Here is a 20,109-nt window from a genome sequence, read left to right as displayed (position 1 = left end):
GAATACAAGCAGGTGGGAAGGTGTATTTAAATAATTGGCAGCGCCATGATGCACCGTGTGGCGGGACTTGGCTTAAACCGTCATTCTGTGCAGAGTCCCTTTAACCATACAATACTTTTCCAATCAGCAAAGCAGAGCAATCTAGAATTTATATTGCGGGAGGAAAACCACCATCTAACAATGTGGAATGGCAATTAGTGGCACACCAACAGGGAGAAGATTGAACTTGACTGATTTTGTGCTCAAGGTCACAAGTTTTCTCTTGGCAGTAACACAATTCTGATTGGAATCTACTGAGAACAATGTGACATATTGAGTGATTAGAAAAGCTTTAATGAAACCATGAATTAAGAGAGCCTCTAGTTTTTAACAGCTGCACATTGTTCTCTTATCATTGCCTTTTGGAAAGTAAAATCAGCAAAGGGTAGAACATGGATACAATTTGTGAGGCCCTCATGTTCTTATCAAAAGCCACCACTAGCATTATCTGGGTCCAGGAACGGCCTGCTTTACACACTACGCTGGTCCGGAAATTGGACCAGACTAGAGCATGCTGCACCAGCATATGGGCCAACATTGGTGCGAAAATGGTCTGGAGTTTTTTTTAAACATTCCTCCATGACAGGTGACATTCTAGTGATGGTGCCACTGGGTATGCCAACACTCACATTATGACATGTGAGCGTTGCAGCCCATCAGTGACTGTTCATGGTCTGCAGCCTTCATAGCTCCGTCGGACAACATTCTGCCGATTGCCGGCCCTCACATGACACTCATGCAGGCTGACAGCACTAACATCACTTTCAGTTTCCAATGTCCTCTAATACAGGACCACAAGATGTACAGAAAGCCGATATCTGAGTCTTTGAAATGTATTAAAACTAGAGGAATTTCATAAAGCTTCAGGAAACAAAGTGAAGGTTTTCTCTTACAGAGATCATCACAGTACACCCAGGCTCATTCCCATCTCATGACTTTACAAGTTGACAAATCAAAGTCCAGGTTTGTTATCGCAGAAAAGACAACCTGTCACCTAATGCCTGATTTGATTTATGGCCAGTGACAGATAGCAATCTTTCCTCATTACCTGTGCAGAAGCAAGTGGCTGCAATTAAAGGGAAAAGCAGCCTTAAAAAGCCTTTATGGGTCTCCAAGGCATTTAAAATAGGATTTATTTTTTATATTACTTTGATTGTAAGATATGTTTGATTTGCTTCTTGGCCTAAAGATCGTGCCCAATTCCTGTCACATACAGCGTTTTGTAGATATGGAGGCCCAAGTTCTCCACGACAAGACTGCCTTGGTTACAAATCAGAACAGAAAGTGTTATTTGTGGGCTTTTTGGGCCCATACCTTAAAAAGTATTACTTTTTTTTTTTTTTTTTTTTTAAAAGGAGGGAGCATCTGATTTTTGCTACCCCAGACATGTTGAGGGGGTCTCATGTTCTGTATCTCACATTTATGACACATCGAACGGATATTCAATCAAGATGGAAGGAATCACTGAGCGCTACATTACAGTGTCTCACCACCCCCCCCCCCTCAGCATTTTTTACATGTTTTTTTCTGGACTCTTGAAAAAATCTGATAGAGAAACTCTGTAAAATTACACTACTGTTCAAAAGTTTAGGGTCACTTAGACATTTCCTTATTTTTTAAAGAAAAAACAGTTTTTCCAATGAAGCTAACATTAAATGATTCAGAAATACACTCTATACACTGTTAATGTGGTAAATGACTATTCTAGCTGCAAACATCTGGTTTGTAGTGCAATATCTTCATAGGTGTATAGAGGCCCATTTCCAACAACCATGACTCCAGTGTTATTATGGTACTTTGTGTTTGCCAACTGTGCAAGAAGGCTAATGGATGGTTAGAATACCCTTGAAAACCCTTGTTCAAGTATGTTAGCACAGATGAAAACAGTTTGGCTGATTAGAGAAGCTAAAAGCCTCTCCTTCCTTTGAGCTAGTTGAGAATCTGGAGCATTACATTTGTTGGTTTCATTAAACTCTCAAAATGGCCAGAAAAAAAGTAGTTTCATGTGAAACGCAACAGTCTATTCTTGTTCTTAGAAAAGAAGGCTATTCCATGCGAGAAATTGCCAAGAAACTGAAGATTTCCTACAACGGTATGTGCTACAGAGGAGAGCACAAACAGGCTCTAACCAGAGTAGAAAGAGAAGTGGGAGGCCCCGCTGCACCACTGAGCAACAAGACAAGTACATTAGCGTCTGTAGTTTGAGAAATCAACGCCTCACAGGTCCTCAACTGGCAGGTTCGTTAAACAGTACACGCAAAATGCCAGTGTCAACGTCTACAGTGAAGAGGCGACTCCAGGATGCTGGCCTTCAGGGCAGAGTGGCAAATAAAAAGACATATCTGAGATTGGCTAATAAAAGGAAAAGATTAATATGGGCAAGAGAACAACAGACAGAGGAAGATTGGAAAAAAGTGTTACGGACAGATGAATCCAAGTTTGAGGTGTTTGGATCACACAGAACATTTGTGAGATGCAGAACAACTGAAAAGATGCTGGAAGAGTGCCTGACGCCATCTGTCAAGCATGGTGGAGGAAATGTGATGGTCTGGGGTTGCTTTGGTGCTGGTAAAGTGGGAAATCTGTACAAGGTAAAAGGGATTTTGAATAAGGAAGGCTATCACTCCATTTTGCAGTGTCATGCCATACCCTGTGGACAGCGCTTGATTGGAGCCAATTTCATCCTACAACAGGACAATGACCCAAAGCACACCTCCAAATTATGCAAGAACTATTTAGGGAAGCATGCAGCTGGTATTTTATCTGTAATGGAGTGGCCAGCGCAGTCACCAGATCTCAACCCCATTGAGCTGTTGTGGAAGCAGCTTGCCCGTATGGTACTCAAAAAGTGCCCATCAAGCCAAACCAACTTGTGGGAGGGGCTTCAGTTCTGGAAGAATGGGGTGAAATTTCTCCAGATTACCTCAGCAAATTAACGGCTAGATGCCAAAGGTCTGAAATGCTGTAATTGCTGCAAAGGGAGCATTCTTTGACAAAAGCAAAGTTTGAAGGAGAAAATTTCAAATAATCTTTTTTTCGAACCTTGTCAATGTCTGGACTAGACTTTAAATTAATTTGGCAACTCACTGATTAATAAAAGTATGAGTTTTCATGGAAAACACAATTTTCTGGGTGACCCCAAACTTTTGAACGGTAGTGTATATATATTTTATCCACACACTTTGGCAATCCAAATCATCTTAATGAAGCAGGCCGTACCTTTCAACCTTTCTGAATACTAATCATAATCCAGCCTTTTTTCATCTGCCATTACTACCTCCTGGGGTAAGTCATTTCACAGTTTGACTCCTGTAACTTTAAGTAGCCCTTTCCGATTTAGATGCCAGAATTACTTTCCTCCATACATACTGTCACCTAGTATTTTAGGGGGGGGGGGGGGGGGGGGGGAGGTACAAAATAGTCAGGTCACAGATTTCCCAACTCCCACAGCCGGTATAGAGACAATGAAGAACAGGCGAGATCCAGCGAGAGACTGTCTAAAATATAGCTTTTCTTGTGAGTAACAGTATAGAAGGTTACGAATAACATAATATTATAGGTAGATGGTTGACCCAGCTTTGGGGAAGGAAATTTTTCCCTATGGAGAAAATTGGCTTCTTCTCTGTGGGTTTTCTGCCTTCCCCAGGATCAACAATGCAGAACAGCTGCACTAAAAATAGGCTGAACTAGATGGACATAAGGTCTTCCTTCAAAACTGTGTAACTATGTATGTAACTTAAAGGATTAACATCGCCAATGGTGCTCCACAAAAATTGACATAGCACATAACAGCATCATACACATTAAGCAGGTAACGATGTTAACCCTTTTTTTAGTGGCTCATTAAAAGCTATGTTTTATTATTAAGACAGTCTCTCGTTGGATTTCACCTGTTCTTCATCTGGTGTTTTGAAGGTATAAAATATACCGTTTTTTGTTTTGTTCTTTTTTTTTTTGCACCGAGCACACATGTACCTATACATGTAAATAAGATCGCCTCTAAAACGAGGCTGTCCACTACTAGGACAACTCCTTATTGATCTGAGCATTTGGTGGCAATAAAATAAAAACACATACTCACTTCCCGAGCCAGCGTCATTCCAGCGGTGTTGGAACCCATATGTGGCTGTTATGACACTTTAGCCATAATCCCAAACAGCTCTGGAGTCACTGTCCCTGCCTTCGGGCAAATCGAACATGAAGAGAAAGTGAGAGCAGCTGTATCCCTGACTGCTTGCTGATGTTCAATTTGTCAGCAGCTGGGGATAGTGACGGCAGCGCTGTTTGGGCACAAGACTCATGGGTCAACAGCATGACAGCCCCCGGAACACGAGCAGCGACACCACTGAAATGGCACTGGCAAACATTCAGTTTGAGAAGGGGTGGTCTTAGTAGAGGACAACCCCTTTTAGGGCTCATGCAGATTTCCATGCAACTCGGTTAAAGCGTGGATGTTTCAGGATATATGAGGCTCTCGAGGTTGGGAAACTCACGGACAGTCCATGCACGGATTGTATGAATAAACCTTAAGCTACATTCCCACAATGAGCTTTTGATGGTACAGATTCTCTGTACCCAATAACTAAAATAGGTTACTTCTTTTCTCAAACATACGCAATGAAAAAAAAAAAAAAAAAAAAAAAAAAAATCATCAAAAAGGTCTTCGAGGGAAGGTAGCTATTAGTAGTATTTTTCCCCTAAGCTAAACAAATCCACTTTTCTTAACCTCTCATTATAGGAGAGGCCTTCAACTCCATGGAATTATCCATTGGCTGCATCTGAATTAACTTTCCAATGTCTGTTGTAAAATGTGGAGCTCAAATCTGGCTCCCATATTGAAGATGTGGCCTTACCAGGGAATAGACATTTATAAAAGGGCCAATATTAAATATTGCGGTGAAGCCGCATCATTCTTCGGTGATCACGTAATAACTTAAGAAAACTGCAGTGAAAACCAGCACCGCAGTCACAACAAGGGAAGACAGGCTTAATGCGGTTCTTCAGACAAGAGGCACCAGGTGGTCGCACTTGGAGTAGTATAAGCTTAAAAAAAAAAAAAAAAAGAAAAAGGGGGGGGAAAGTTTAGAGTACTAGGAAACAAAAAAAAAGAAAAGTTATTACATGACATGCCTTTATTTCTGTAGGAAATAGAAGGTCGTGCTAAAGTCAGGATCCCCTGCTGTGGTGGTGGGGCGTAGTCATACAAGGAATGTATCATCAGGTCACAGTCTCATGTGTAGACAGATCCGCTCATACCCTTTACTACAGAGCATTGGGAAATCCAGTTACTCCATAGAAATCCTTTTCTGGGAGTGCATTTCTGTATTCCTTTGTGGACACCAGTTTCACCAGATGTACAAATGTTATTTCTCTCAGTATGGACAGTGACATTTAGAAACATAGAATTTATGCTTATTTAAAGAAAAGATAAAAGCATTCCCACAGCAAGAGACCATGAAAAGCCCACAAAGTAAAACCTACAGAGGTCAATATACAATACAGAAAGTAAACTTTATACATAGGCAAATTTCAACTGTTACATTAACTGCAGGTACTTTTCATTGAAGGTAAATGTCAATAACATTCAGCAGTATGTATGGAAACTTAAAAGAAGTTTAAAAATAACACTAATTTGAGAAGCAATACATGGAGGTTACCTTGGGGGGCGCTGCATGATACTGGGTCACTGGTGTTCTTTGAGCCACTTTTTCATGCAGCACTCCTGCAGGCATAACAGTATAACTTGTGCCTGGAGGTCTGCATTAACATCCTCATTTGTAATGCAATGATTTTTTTACATATAGAAAGATTTTTGTACATTAGAAAAAAATAAAACAAACATTTGTCAATTTAGGAAATCTAGAGAGTGAGGAGAACAGTTACCAAAAGTTTCTCTTGTGGGGGGACCTGGCCTGTCAGTTATCAATAAATTGAGTTTATGACGCCCAGACATCATGTAATGATTCCATTCTCCAATAAGAGAAGAAAGATTGATGCCAGGTTCTCCTACAATTTTTTCTTGGCAATCCTTCCAAGAAAAAAAAAAAAACCCAACCAACACACACAATGGACGATTTTCCAAATCAAAAATATTCAGAATTTATATGTACAAAGCTCCATGCAAGATTAACACCATCCCCTGTTGTGAATTCGCTTTCTGGCCTCCCTCTGGTTATTACTGAAGGTAGTGGAGCTGGTCAGATTGACAAAGGGGTTGCGAGGTCTCTTTCTGGGCTCCCTCTGGTGGTTACTGGAGGTAATGGAGCTGATCTGATTGACAGAGGCTTGCCACCTGATGACGACTGGAGATCTGGGGTTTCAGATTGGGATTTAAGACGGCCGACTCCCTCTATCCCTGCTGGTGATTTGCTTCCTGTTCCTCCTGAGGTCTGATTTCTCCAGGTCTGTCCCTGCATATTCAGCTCAGTGGTTTATTTACTATTCTGTTTGCATTTGATCTGGTCTTGTCTATCTCTTCTTGGTGCGGGTCAGCCAGCTCCGGCTGGGGCTGTGCTGCATCACCGCCCATATGTTACTGCTTGTGCCAGTTTGTTTTTTCCCCTGTTAGATTGGTATATTCTGAAAGCAGAGCAAAAAGAGACCAGAGTGATGATATAGTGGGGGGCACAGTCGTGTGACTTCAGTGTTTTTTGCATCAGACGTGTTGAACCTTTTGCAGGGTTTTTTTGTGTGATTGCAGACAGTGTCTTTCCTTTCCTGTCTAGTCAGTGTGGGCCCCATCATTTGCTCAGTCTATTTTCCTGCCCGTTTGTGTTTTCATCTTGTCTCGCCGACAATGTTTGGGGGCTATCTATTCCTTTGGGGTCTGCTCTGGGACAGTTTAGATTTCCCCTTTCTTGCTTTAGGCTTGTTAGCTCTCCGGCTGTGCCGAGGCGTCTAGGATCATCGTAGGTACGCTCCACGGCTACTGCTAGTTGTGTGGATAGGATCAGGGGTCTGTAATCCGCTTAGGTACCAACCTCTCTGATTTTCTGTGGCTTAAACTGGACCTGCTCTCCTCCTCGGTGACCCATTCATAACATTCCCCTAGTAATAAATAGAATTTTGTATAAGGAGCTAGCTCAGGAACTGAGCCCGCTCCATACAGGGCAGGTACTAGCTCTGATCGCTGCTATTTAACCACTCCAATGCCATTGCCAATCTCGAAGAGCGTAAATCAAGTGGAACATTTCTTGTGGGGAGTGATTCTGATGCCCATCATTCTCCCTTTGCTTTGGGATGTGTCACAGCATGCTGATGCCTTAACATGGCAGGCTGCTAAAGACCCTGTTGCTGCGATTTGGGGTGCTCCTGACTTTAAGGCTGTGTGCCCACGTTGCATTTTTTAAGAGTTTCCGCCGCTGCGGAAACACTTAAAACGCTAACAAAACGCATTCCCATGCAATCCTATTGGAATCCACAATTGCTGTACCCATGCTGCGGAATCGCATCGCGGTAAAATACGCAGCATGTCCATTAATTTTGCTGAATCGCGGCGATTCCGCTGCCATAGGATTGCATTGAAATACTCTTAACGCATGTGGCCATGCCCACCATGCGAAAAAGCCAGATTACTTACCAGTAATGCTCTTTTAATGAGTCCACGACAGCACCCACTGGCGGTATCGGATCTGCCCCATTGGAACAGGAAACCCTACAGAGAGATAAAAGGGGGCGATCCGCCTTTCCTCCTCAGTTGTTTTTCCAGAATATCAGGAGGATCGCCAAGAGTTAGATGTGCAAGAACATTGCCCAAGTTTAACTTATTTACTTTTAGGAGATACACTTTAATATGTGGTGTATTTATTGCTATTGATATCTTGATAGGGAGGGAAGTGAGCGGGTGCTGTCGTGGACTCATTAAAAGAGCATTACCGGTAAGTAATCCGGCTTTTTACTCTTCGCCACGACATCACCCACTGGAGAGAATCCAGAGACCATCACCTGGGTGGGACCACCGTGCCAAGGAAGTCCTGCCAAAGCTTAGGTCAGAAGTTGATGAAAGGTCAAGTCTATATAGTGATTATAGAAGGTAGAAGGGGTTGATCAAATTGCCGCCTTACATATGGCTTCGATTGGAACATCTCCCCTTTCGGCCCAGGAGGATGCCATTGTTCTGGTAGAATGTGCTCTGACATTTCCCGGAGGGTCTTCACTTTTCGCAGAGTAGGCTAACAGGATGGCATCCCTGATCCACCGGGATAAGGTGCTCTTCGCGACTCCGTACCCCTTTTTACAGCCCTGGAAAGATATGAACAGAGCCCTACACTGCCTCCATCTCCTGGATCTCTCAATGTATTTTAAGACAGTTTTTCTAACGTCCAAGGTGTGGAATCTGTTCTTCAGGAGTGGAGGGATCTCTGAAGAAGGTCGGGAGGAGTATTTCTTGAGATCTATGTAATTTTGTCGATACCTTAGGAAGGTATGAGGGGTCTGGTTTCAATATCAACCTATCCTGGTATAGCTGAAAAAAGGGTGGATCTACGGATAGGGCCTGGATGTCGCTAACTCTCCTGGCGGATGTTAAGGTACTGTCACACTTAGCGATGCACCAGCGATCCCAACAACGATGTGACCCGATCAGGATCGCTGGTGCCTGGCTAAGTGGTCGCTAGTGAGCTGCCAAACAGGCAGATCTCACCAGCGATGGCGGTCGCTACTTACCTGTCAGACGAGGCGATGAAGACGTCCTTCCGCCCACGTCCACGCATCGCTCGTCGCCTCAGCAGGAAGCTGACGACGAGAAACGGTCCAGGCCGTTCTCGCGCGATCAGCGATAACCAGCGGGGGAGCTGGTCGGAGGTAAGTATCAGACATAGCGATATCGCTAGCAATATCGCTGCTACATCACAAAAACCAGTGACGTTATAGCGATATTGCTAATATCGTTTAGTGTGACAGGCCCTTTAAAGCTACCAAGAGTGCTGTCTTGAGTGACAGGTATTTTAGCGATAGTGTCTATTGGTTCAAAGGGGGCTTCTGTTAGGGCGTGTAAGACCAAGTTTAAGTCCCACGGAGGGATTGTAGGTATGTGAACAGTGGTCATTCGTTCACAAGCTGTAACAAATCGTGACACTCACTTATTCCCTGCTATATTATGGCCATAAAGTGCCCCTAATGCGGATACTTGGACTTTCAGCGTATTTACGGCCAGACCTAAATCTTTCCCTTTTTGTAGAAATTCCAAGATAGGAACTATCAGGATTTCTGTGGTATGAGGGGTTGTATGGAACTGCAGAAATTTTTTCCATATTCTCATAAATCTGAGTAGTGGACTGCTTCCTGCTCTGTAGGAGCGTAGCAAATAGCATTTCGGAAAACCCTCTTGATTTTAGTAGCTGCCTTTCAAATTCCACGCCGTCAAGTGTAAGCTGTCCATTTGGGGGGTGGAAAAAGGGGCCTTGGGAGAGTAGGTTGGGAATCGAAGGGAGAACCCAAGGATCTGACACAGACATGGTTCATAGCCATGAGAACCAGGGTCTCTTGGGCCAGAATAGTGCTATTAAAATTACCTTCGCCCTGTCCTCTCTGATCTTCCGAATGACCTGTGGTAGAAGGATTATCGGAGGGAAGGCATATGCTAGGTTGAATTTCCATGAGGCCTGGAGGGCGTCCAGTATGTCTGGATGATCTGACAGGGACAGGGAGGCAAATGCTTTTGTCTGTACTCTTTCGTAGCGAAGAGATCCACTTGAGGTTGTCCCCAAAGGGCTACTATGTCCTTGAAAATTCGGTGACTGAGGCGCCACTCCCCTTGCCGAAGTATGTGTCAGCTTAAGAAGTCTGCTTCTTGGTTGTTCTTTCCCTTGATATGAAGGGCAGAAAGACAACAAATAATTTTCGGCTAAATTTAATATTCTTGCTGCTGAAGACATCAGGGTCTCTGATCGAGTGCCCCCCTGTCTGTTTACATACGCCACTGTGCTGGTGTTGTCCGATAAGATCCTGACATGCTTCTGCTGGAGCTGTGGAAGAAAATGATGTAAAGCATAATGTACTGCCGTCAGCTCCTTCAAATTAGATGAGTACTGCAGTTCCTCCCTACTCCACCTTCCCTGACAGAAGCTATTCCCCATATGGGCTCCCCATCCGTGGGGGCTAGCGTTGGTGGTTAGGATATGGGATGATAATACTACCCATGGAACTCCCGTGGACAAATGATTACTATCTAGCCACCATTCTAGAGAAGTCAAGACTTCCTGGGATAGGGTTATCTTGTTCTCGAGGTGACCGCCGTGTCGTCTGTCCTCTTGGAGGATCTGATGTTGCAGTGTGCGGATGTGATATTGGGCCCACTGAACTGCCGAGGCACAAGAAGTGAGCGATCCCAATAGCGACATTGCCTTTCTCAGAGACATGCGTGGTCTGTCCATTGCTGCCTCAACCTTATTTTTTATAAGCATAATCTTTACCTGAGGGAGTAGACATCTCTGGGTCGTAGAGCCTAACTGGAACCCTAAAAACATCTGGAGGGAGAGAGGAACAAGTCTGGATTTCTGGAAGGTGATGATCGAGCCTAGATCCTGCAAAGATGACACCGTATCAGCCACACGTCTAGTACATTGGGTGATCGAGTTCCCGATGACTAAGAAGTCATCAAGGTAAGGCACGATTAAGGTGTCTTCCTGACGAAGATAGGCCATCACCGCCAACATCACTTTGGTGAAGATTCGTGGTGCTGTAGATAGACCGAAGGGCATGGCCGTATACTGGATGTGGTGGATCTTGCCTTCGAATGCTACTGCGACCCTTAGGTACCTTTGGTATCTATCATGAATAGGGAGATGATAGTAAGCATCTTTCAGGTCAATTCCTGCCATTACACAGTTTGGAAAGAGAAGTTTAATGGTGGATCTGATTGATTCCATTTTAAATTTATAATTTTTGATAAACTTAAGCTTTTTAAGATTTATGATGGTTCTAAACGTACCATCGGGTTTGGGAACTAAAAATAAAGGAGAGTAGAATCCTCTACCCTCCTGTCCCTCTGGGACTTTTACCAAGACCCTCTTGGATATTAGACTCCTAATTTCCATCTCGAGGGCTTTATGTTGTATTGCTGAACTAAGGCAGGTTATAATAAATGAGTCGTGAGGAATATGAAGGAATTCTAATTTCATTCCTTCTTTGATTATATTAAGAATCCACGGGCTTGAAGTTATTGCTTCCCACTTTCAAAAATAAAATTTCAATCTACCCCCTACTGGAGGGTCTGATTGTTCAGTATTTGTTTTCTTTTCGGAATGTTAAACCTCTAAACATGCTACCCTTTTGTTTCTCCTCCTTTGTGGGCCATCTAGTTCTCTCCGTTTGTCTCCTTTTCCCAAACGGTCACCTTTTAAAGGTTCTCCTGTAGAAAGGGATAGAGGAGTCAGGAAAAGCCTTCTTCCTTTCTTTGGCATGTCGTCTAGGGCAGGGGTCCCCAACCGCCGGTCCGCGGCCCAGCACCGGGCCGTTGCAGTGCCCTTGCCGGTCCGCGGACACAAGGGGAGCCGGGGGGCGGTGCAGCAGCTGATACTCACCCTGCATCCCGCGGCGGCTTCATCCAGCGGCGGCTACATCCAGCGCTGAGCGGTCACGTGCTACCGCTCATTTAAGGTCATGAATATGGACGCCACTCATCTCCCATAGGCGTGGCGTCCATATTCATGGACCTTAATGAGCGGTAGCACGTGACCGCTCCGCACAGGAAGAAGCTGAAGCGCCGCGAGATGCAGGGACGTGCAGCGACGGGAAGGAAGTTCAGCGACGTGAGGGTAAGTATGATGGGGAGCCAAGCGGAGCCATAAATATAAGGGAGAGAGAATGGGAGCGGAGCCATATATACTAGGGAGGGAGAATGGGAGCGGAGCCATATATACTAGGGAGGCCGGGAGACTGGGAGCGGAGCCATATATACAAGGGAGGCCAGGAGACTGGGAGCGAAGCCATATATACAAGGGAGGCCAGGAGACTGGGAGCGAAGCCATATATACAAGGGAGGCCAGGAGAATGGGAGCGGAGCCATATACACAGGGGAGGGAGAATGGGAGCGGAGCCATATACACAGGGGAGGGAGAATGGGAGCGGAGCCATGTACACAGGGGAGGGAGAATGGGAGCGGAGCCATGTACACAGGGGAGGGAGAATGGGAGCGGAGCCATATACACAGGGGAGGGAGAATGGGAGCGGAGCCATATACACAGGGGAGGGAGAATGGGAGCGGAGCCATATACACAGGGGAGGGAGAGTGGGAGCGGAGCCATATATACAGGGGAGGCCAGGAGACTGGGAGCAGAGCCATATATACAAGGGAGGGAGAGTGGGAGCAGAGCCATATATACAAGGGAGGCCGGGAGAGTGGAAGCAGAGCCATATATACAAGGGAGGCCGGGAGAGTGGAAGCAGAGCCATATATACAAGGGAGGCCGGGAGAGTGGAAGCAGAGCCATATATACAAGGGAGGCCGGGAGAGTGGAAGCAGAGCCATATATACAAGGGAGGCCGGGAGAGTGGAAGCAGAGCCATATATACAAGGGAGGCCGGGAGAGTGGGAGCGGAGCCATATATACAAGGGAGGCCGGGAGAGTGGGAGCGGAGCCATATATACAAGGGAGGCCGGGAGAGTGGGAGCGGAGCCATATATACAAGGGAGGCCGGGAGAGTGGGAGCGGAGCCATATATACAAGGGAGGCCGGGAGAGTGGGAGCGGAGCCATATATACAAGGGAGGCCGGGAGAGTGGGAGCGGAGCCATATATACAAGGGAGGCCGGGAGAGTGGGAGCGGAGCCATATATACAAGGGAGGCCGGGAGAGTGGGAGCGGAGCCATATATACAAGGGAGGCCGGGAGAGTGGGAGCGGAGCCATATATACAAGGGAGGCCGGGAGAGTGGGAGCGGAGCCATATATACAAGGGAGGCCGGGAGAGTGGGAGCGGAGCCATATATACAAGGGAGGCCGGGAGAGTGGGAGCGGAGCCATATATACAAGGGAGGCCGGGAGAGTGGGAGCGGAGCCATATATACAAGGGAGGCCGGGAGAGTGGGAGCGGAGCCATATATACAAGGGAGGCCGGGAGAGTGGGAGCGGAGCCATATATACAAGGGAGGCCGGGAGAGTGGGAGCGGAGCCATATATACAAGGGAGGCCGGGAGAGTGGGAGCGGAGCCATATATACAAGGGAGGCCGGGAGAGTGGGAGCGGAGCCATATATACAAGGGAGGCCGGGAGAGTGGGAGCGGAGCCATATATACAAGGGAGGCCGGGAGAGTGGGAGCGGAGCCATATATACAAGGGAGGCCGGGAGAGTGGGAGCGGAGCCATATATACAAGGGAGGCCGGGAGAGTGGGAGCGGAGCCATATATACAAGGGAGGCCGGGAGAGTGGGAGCGGAGCCATATATACAAGGGAGGCCGGGAGAGTGGGAGCGGAGCCATATATACAAGGGAGGCCGGGAGAGTGGGAGCGGAGCCATATATACAAGGGAGGCCGGGAGAGTGGGAGCGGAGCCATATATACAAGGGAGGCCGGGAGAGTGGGAGCGGAGCCATATATACAAGGGAGGCCGGGAGAGTGGGAGCGGAGCCATATATACAAGGGAGGCCGGGAGAGTGGGAGCGGAGCCATATATACAAGGGAGGCCGGGAGAGTGGGAGCGGAGCCATATATACAAGGGAGGCCGGGAGAGTGGGAGCGGAGCCATATATACAAGGGAGGCCGGGAGAGTGGGAGCGGAGCCATATATACAAGGGAGGCCGGGAGAGTGGGAGCGGAGCCATATATACAAGGGAGGCCGGGAGAGTGGGAGCGGAGCCATATATACAAGGGAGGCCGGGAGAGTGGGAGCGGAGCCATATATACAAGGGAGGCCGGGAGAGTGGGAGCGGAGCCATATATACAAGGGAGGCCGGGAGAGTGGGAGCGGAGCCATATATACAAGGGAGGCCGGGAGAGTGGGAGCGGAGCCATATATACAAGGGAGGCCGGGAGAGTGGGAGCGGAGCCATATATACAAGGGAGGCCGGGAGAGTGGGAGCGGAGCCATATATACAAGGGAGGCCGGGAGAGTGGGAGCGGAGCCATATATACAAGGGAGGCCGGGAGAGTGGGAGCGGAGCCATATATACAAGGGAGGCCGGGAGAGTGGGAGCGGAGCCATATATACAAGGGAGGCCGGGAGAGTGGGAGCGGAGCCATATATACAAGGGAGGCCGGGAGAGTGGGAGCGGAGCCATATATACAAGGGAGGCCGGGAGAGTGGGAGCGGAGCCATATATACAAGGGAGGCCGGGAGAGTGGGAGCGGAGCCATATATACAAGGGAGGCCGGGAGAGTGGGAGCGGAGCCATATATACAAGGGAGGCCGGGAGAGTGGGAGCGGAGCCATATATACAAGGGAGGCCGGGAGAGTGGGAGCGGAGCCATATATACAAGGGAGGCCGGGAGAGTGGGAGCGGAGCCATATATACAAGGGAGGCCGGGAGAGTGGGAGCGGAGCCATATATACAAGGGAGGCCGGGAGAGTGGGAGCGGAGCCATATATACAAGGGAGGCCGGGAGAGTGGGAGCAGAGCCATGCATACAGGATGGGACAGGGGAGCCATGTATACAGGATAGAAGAGTGGGATCAGAGCCATGCATACAGGATGGGAGGATGGGAGCGGAGCCATGTATACAGGATGGGAGAGTGGGAGCAGAGCCATGTATACAGGATGGGACAGGGGAGCCATGCATACAACAGGGGGAGCCACACAGAGCTGGACGGGGGGGACCACACATACATTTTCTGATGATTAGAAAATAATCAGCATGTACAGTACTCCAGTACAATTGTTCTTAAGTGCTCAATGCTCCATTTTCTTGTAGGTTCCAATCATTAGCAGTGACGGTCATCAGTAGAAGTAGCCCAGTGCTCCCACTGAAACAGAAACAAGCCAGGTGCTCCCACTCATTCAAAACCTATGGTGAGTTGAGTCACATTATAAATGTTATAATTAAATGTATGTATGCATTGCTAAACTACAACCGCATCCATAGCCCCGCCCCCTTATGACCAAAGCCCCGCCCCTGTCACACCTCCATCCCCGCCCTGCCGGGCCATGGAAGAATGGTCTTGGTTCAAGCCGGTCCCTGGTGCAAAAAAGGTTGGGGACCACTGGTCTAGGGCTTTCCTAAAGAGAAACTCACCCTCGCATGGGATCGCACAGGTTTTAGATTTTGATTGTGCGTCCCCTTCCAGCTTTTCATCCATAATGCCCGACTGGCGCTGTTTACAAGACCCGCCGATCTTGCTGCTAGTCGTAGGGTGTCTGCCGATGGATTGACCATGAAGGCTGCTGCTCCTCCTCCTCCAATTAATGGAATAGTGGCTCGTAGTTTTTCCCTGGACACCTTCTGCTCGATTTGCTGGTCCAATTGGTCAATCCATACGAGCATTGACCTGGCGGTGCATGTGCTAGCTACTGCTGGTTTAAAAATGCCCGTCATTGTCTCCCAAGACCTTTTTAATGACGACTCCACTTTCTGGTCTAGTGGGTCGGACAGTAAGCCTGCATCCTCTACCGGAAGAGTAGATTGTTTAGAGGTGGAGGCTACAGTAGCGTCAACCTTTGGAACCTTTGTCCATTTTAGTAGCTTGTCGTCGCTAAATGGATATTTCCTTTTTGAGGCCGATGGGAGAAAACTTCTTTGATCATGTTTTGCCCATTCTCTCTTTATTAGGGCCTTAATCGCCGGTATTACTGGAAAGGCTCTCCTTTTCCTCTCCGCCAAACATTATGTCTTGCGTGGTTTGGGTGCTCTTTGTCTCCTCACACCCCATAGTGTTTCTTACGGATTTGACAAAGTTATCCACGCTATCCAGGGGAAAACATGATCATCCCTCAATTTCAGATGATGATGACGTGAATGAGGAGTCTGAGACTATCCCTTGTTCGTCCTCCGAATCGGAGCTGAGGGTCACTTGTTTTTTGCTCCTAGTTTCTGAAGGAGTACTAGCAAGGGCGATAGCCTTTAGCTCCTCTCTAATTATGGTCCGTATGTCTTGATAACACAGCGGCTCCCTGTCTAGTCTCCCTAGTGCATTGTTTACAGAGCTTTTTGGGGTAGGAGTCAGGGAGAGGTTGGGCGCATAAAGCGCATTCTTTGTGTTTAGATTTTTCTTCGTCTAAGAGGGGGAGACATGGCGAGAGAAAGAAAAAAAAAAAGGAAGGATGGCATCAGCTTAATAGGCAGAGTATATCTTTGCGCACTCACCCAGTGAAGCTTATGGTACTGGATCAGATGGCTGAGACCCTGTCATGGATCTTGATTCTCCTGCATCATTCCTGTGAGCAGTGTCCGTGGATCCTTTGGTGGCGCGGTCCCGGGAGGTACTGCCCCCTGCAGAGTCCCCTGCTGGAGTGTGCATGTCCCCTGGCGATGACATGATTCACCGCCAACTGCTCTGGGGCGTCTGCTTAAATAGGGCCTTCCTCTTTTTCCCTCTGGACCTGGAAGTTACTCCGGGCTCAATCGCGCTCCTCACGCCTGCGCAGTCGCGCTTGTGGGCGCCCTGTCACAGCCATCATGCCCCGGAAGTTCACTCATTACTTCCGGGGCTCGGAGCACTTGCGTCGGGCGGTGCCTGCGCAGGCCCCGCTCTGCACACGGGGCCATGTCTCTCAGCCCGCTGTCGCCACCGCTGCTAGGATTTTTTTTTTTCTTCTTCTGCACCACTGGAGCTCTTACCAATTCTGCAGCGACGGCCTTTCTCCACTGGTCCCGGCCGCTGAGTATGCTGCCCCGCATAAAAAAAAAAAAAAAAAAAAAAAAAAAAAAATAGGGATATACTTACCCTCTGTCAGCCCCCGGAGTCCTCACGGCCCTCAGAGGTGCTGCCAGCAAGTTCCATTCCCAGGAATGCATTGCGCAAATGACCTCTGATGACGTCAGAGGTCATTTGCGCAATGCATCCCTGGGAACGGAACTTGCTGGCAGCACTGCTGATGGTCGGGAGAGCTCCGGGGGCCGACAGAGGGTAAGTATATCCCGATTTTTTAATTATTTTTTTTTTTATTATTTTTAACATTCTATCTTTTATTATTGATGCCACATAGGCAGCATCAATAGTAAAAAGTTGGTCACACTTGTCAAATGTCACCCAAAAGGTCTTAAGATCTCATGAGGGAACGCAGTTTACATAAAAAGCTTTTTCCCCCTTTACGGAGTTTACGCTATGGGTTAAATATTTAATATTTTGATAGATCTGACTATCAAGGAATCTGAGGAATACATACCGTAACCTACAGAACTGGCAGTAAAGCAGTGGGCCAGTGAAGTGGTAAAATGTAAAGAAATTAGGAGTCATCAACACTAGACACGATACCCACAAGTGTGACCACACGTATAAAAGTAACAACTTTTTTTCCAAGGCACTATATACCTGCTCCAAATTTTTTTTTTTTTTTTTTTTTTAAACACTAATGTATACAAATATAACTAGGGTCTGCATTACTCGGAGCCCACAATTATAACATTTTAGAGGCTTTTCAATACGGATTCCTATTGACTACCACACAGCTTATATATCTGGGACAGCCTTCTTTCTTTTCCTCTAGCTCTATTTTTGCTTGTATTATATCTATTGTACATTTTTTTTTTAAATAACAGTACACCAATTTTTTTTTAAATCATTGTAAAGTGATCGTGAAAAAAAAAAAATAATGACTGTACTGCTTTTTTATATTGTTTTTTGGATGCAAGGTGATTTGTTAGGCTGTGTCAACACGTAGCTTTTTTTTTTGCGTTTTCGCTGCGATTTTAGACTCGAGATTTTGCTGCGAAAACGCAAAAATAAAGCATCCCATGCATTCCTATGTGATTCTGCACATGCTGTGCTAATGCTGCGAATTTTTCCGCGGCGGGATTGCATCGCGGAAAAATACGCAGCATGCTCATTCTTTGTGCGGAATCGAGGGAAAATCCGCACACATAGGAATGCATTGTTCCGCTTACTTTCCACATATAGCTGTGCCCACCATGCAAAAAGTAAGCAGAACATTTGCGGATGGTACCCACGGTGTGGAGGAGAGGAGACTGTTCTCCGGGCTCCGGATCCCTGTAAAAAATAGAATTAAAATGAAAAAAAAAATCGTCATATTCTCACTTTCAGATGTCCCTCGCAGCGTCAGCAGGCCTCAGCGATGCTCCGTTAGGTCCCGTTCCCAGTGATGCATTGCGACAATGACCTTTGATGACGTCGCGGTCTCGCGAGACGACAAAGGTCATTGTCGCAATGCATCACTGGGAACGGGACTTGCCGGGAGAATCGCGATGATTGGGAACGCTGTGCGGGACGTCGGAAGGTGAGAAAGACACCATTTATTTTTAACTTTAGATCTTTTTACTACTGATGCCACATAGGCAGCCTCAATAGTAAAACGTTGGTCACACTCGTGAAACATTATGTTTGATGAGTGTGACCAACCTGTCAATCAGTTCTCCAAGGGATGCTACAGATCGCTTGGAAAACGCTAGCATTCTGCAAGCTAATTACACTTGCAAAGCACTAGTTTTTGCCGCGGGAAAAACGCAGGAATTTAAAATGCTGTTTTCACGAATATTTCCCGCTGAATGGAATTACAGAATTCCTGTGGAAATTTCCTTGGCAATTCCGCAACGTGTGCACATAGCCTAATACTTTATCTGTAATGTTATTGACCACTTTTTAATCTTGCATGTATTGCGACAAAGTCACTGGTAAAGTGCTGGAGGGAAGACATGTTTCACAGAGGCCATTAGCTTTAGTGATTTGAAACCCAGAAGTTTGACCCAGCACACCATGTGCTGAGAGGGGTCAATCGGTTATTTTAAGGGCTGGGGTTTCTGTGGACAACCATAGAGCGGGTGGGAGGTTGTCCACCTTATCTCCAACCCAGGGTGTTATCTGGGGCTTAATCGTAGTCCGCCTACTGAGCAATTCAGTGTTCAGTGGTCTGGAGCCGGCAGCTCCAGAGAAATGGTTTTGTGTTTAACTGTACTGACCCCGGTTGTTATATTCTGAGGGGGCAGATTCCCGCAGCTGCAGAGAATGTATGCCATTTTGTTTTGTTCCATCTTCCTGCTTTGCCCGAAGGGCAGCATTTGTTTTCACTTTGCACTGTGTTTATGCCGCATGTATAATAAGCGAGTGGAAGATTTAAGAACACAGTGTACCGGTGTCCACCTCCATGTGCAGATCTACCACAGTATATTTCTTATCTTTACTAAAGTGGTTATTTTATAAGTAAATGTAACCGCACCCCCGTTTCTGACTGACAGCAGGATGAGGATTAGGGCCGGCTGTCCGTCAGCCATCATTCTATACACAGAGCGGTGATAGGGGTGGCACTGGTGCTGCTCCAATGACTGGAAGCCAAATGCTGTAGGGGGAAATAAAAGTTAATTTCCTTCCGGCAGGGGGGCTCTCATTGTGGGTGCTACACGGTGTAAGAACGCTACTGACCCCATATCCGCAGGTTCCCTTTAACAGAGTGTGTGGCATTACTAACATATACAAAAAGGAGAAAGCAAGACCCCGGCACAGCAGCTGTGGTAACATTAGAGGAACCTATGACCTGAATTCTTTACCGTGAATCCAAGAGAACTGGAGCAACAAAAGGGGGGGGGAACAAGATCATATAAAATGCCTACATGATAATTTTCTACCATTTATTGGCTTCTATAGGGCATGTGGATACATAGCCACACAAGACTTTTCCCAAGATATTTTTTTTTTTTTTTTTTTTTTTTTTTTTTTTTTTTACACACGACAATTATAATACTATATACTATTTGCAATTCCCATAATTATTATTTTTGGATATTAAGATTAATACTTAGATATATGCAAACAATGTACCGAATAATTGAGTAATACACAACTAAAGCTGCAAAATAAACAAACAATCATTTAATGAGGCGTGTTAGGCAAAAGAAAAAAGTCTTTTAAGACTTCTGTTTATCTGGTGCTTAATGATTAAGACCAGGAAGATCAAAAGAATTCGCTCATCCAATTAAGAAATTACTGTGAGCCATCCTGACACTCCTAACAACCGCATACACACAGT

General features: G+C 46.5%; 1 protein-coding gene across 2 annotated transcripts in view; it reads right to left on the bottom strand.

The window, feature by feature from the left end:
• PPA1 (inorganic pyrophosphatase 1) overlaps positions 1-20,109 on the bottom strand; it is a 102,618-nt gene that overhangs the window by 66,913 nt on the left and 15,596 nt on the right. The gene's annotated exons all lie outside the window — the stretch shown is intronic.

This window comes from Dendrobates tinctorius, unplaced genomic scaffold (genome assembly GCF_039654945.1).
Source record: "Dendrobates tinctorius isolate UK_male_01 unplaced genomic scaffold, ASM3965494v1 ptg000089l, whole genome shotgun sequence".
Taxonomy (NCBI): domain Eukaryota; kingdom Metazoa; phylum Chordata; class Amphibia; order Anura; family Dendrobatidae; genus Dendrobates; species Dendrobates tinctorius.
Note: the sequence above shows the minus strand (reverse complement) of the source record. Positions and strands in the feature narration are given on the sequence as shown.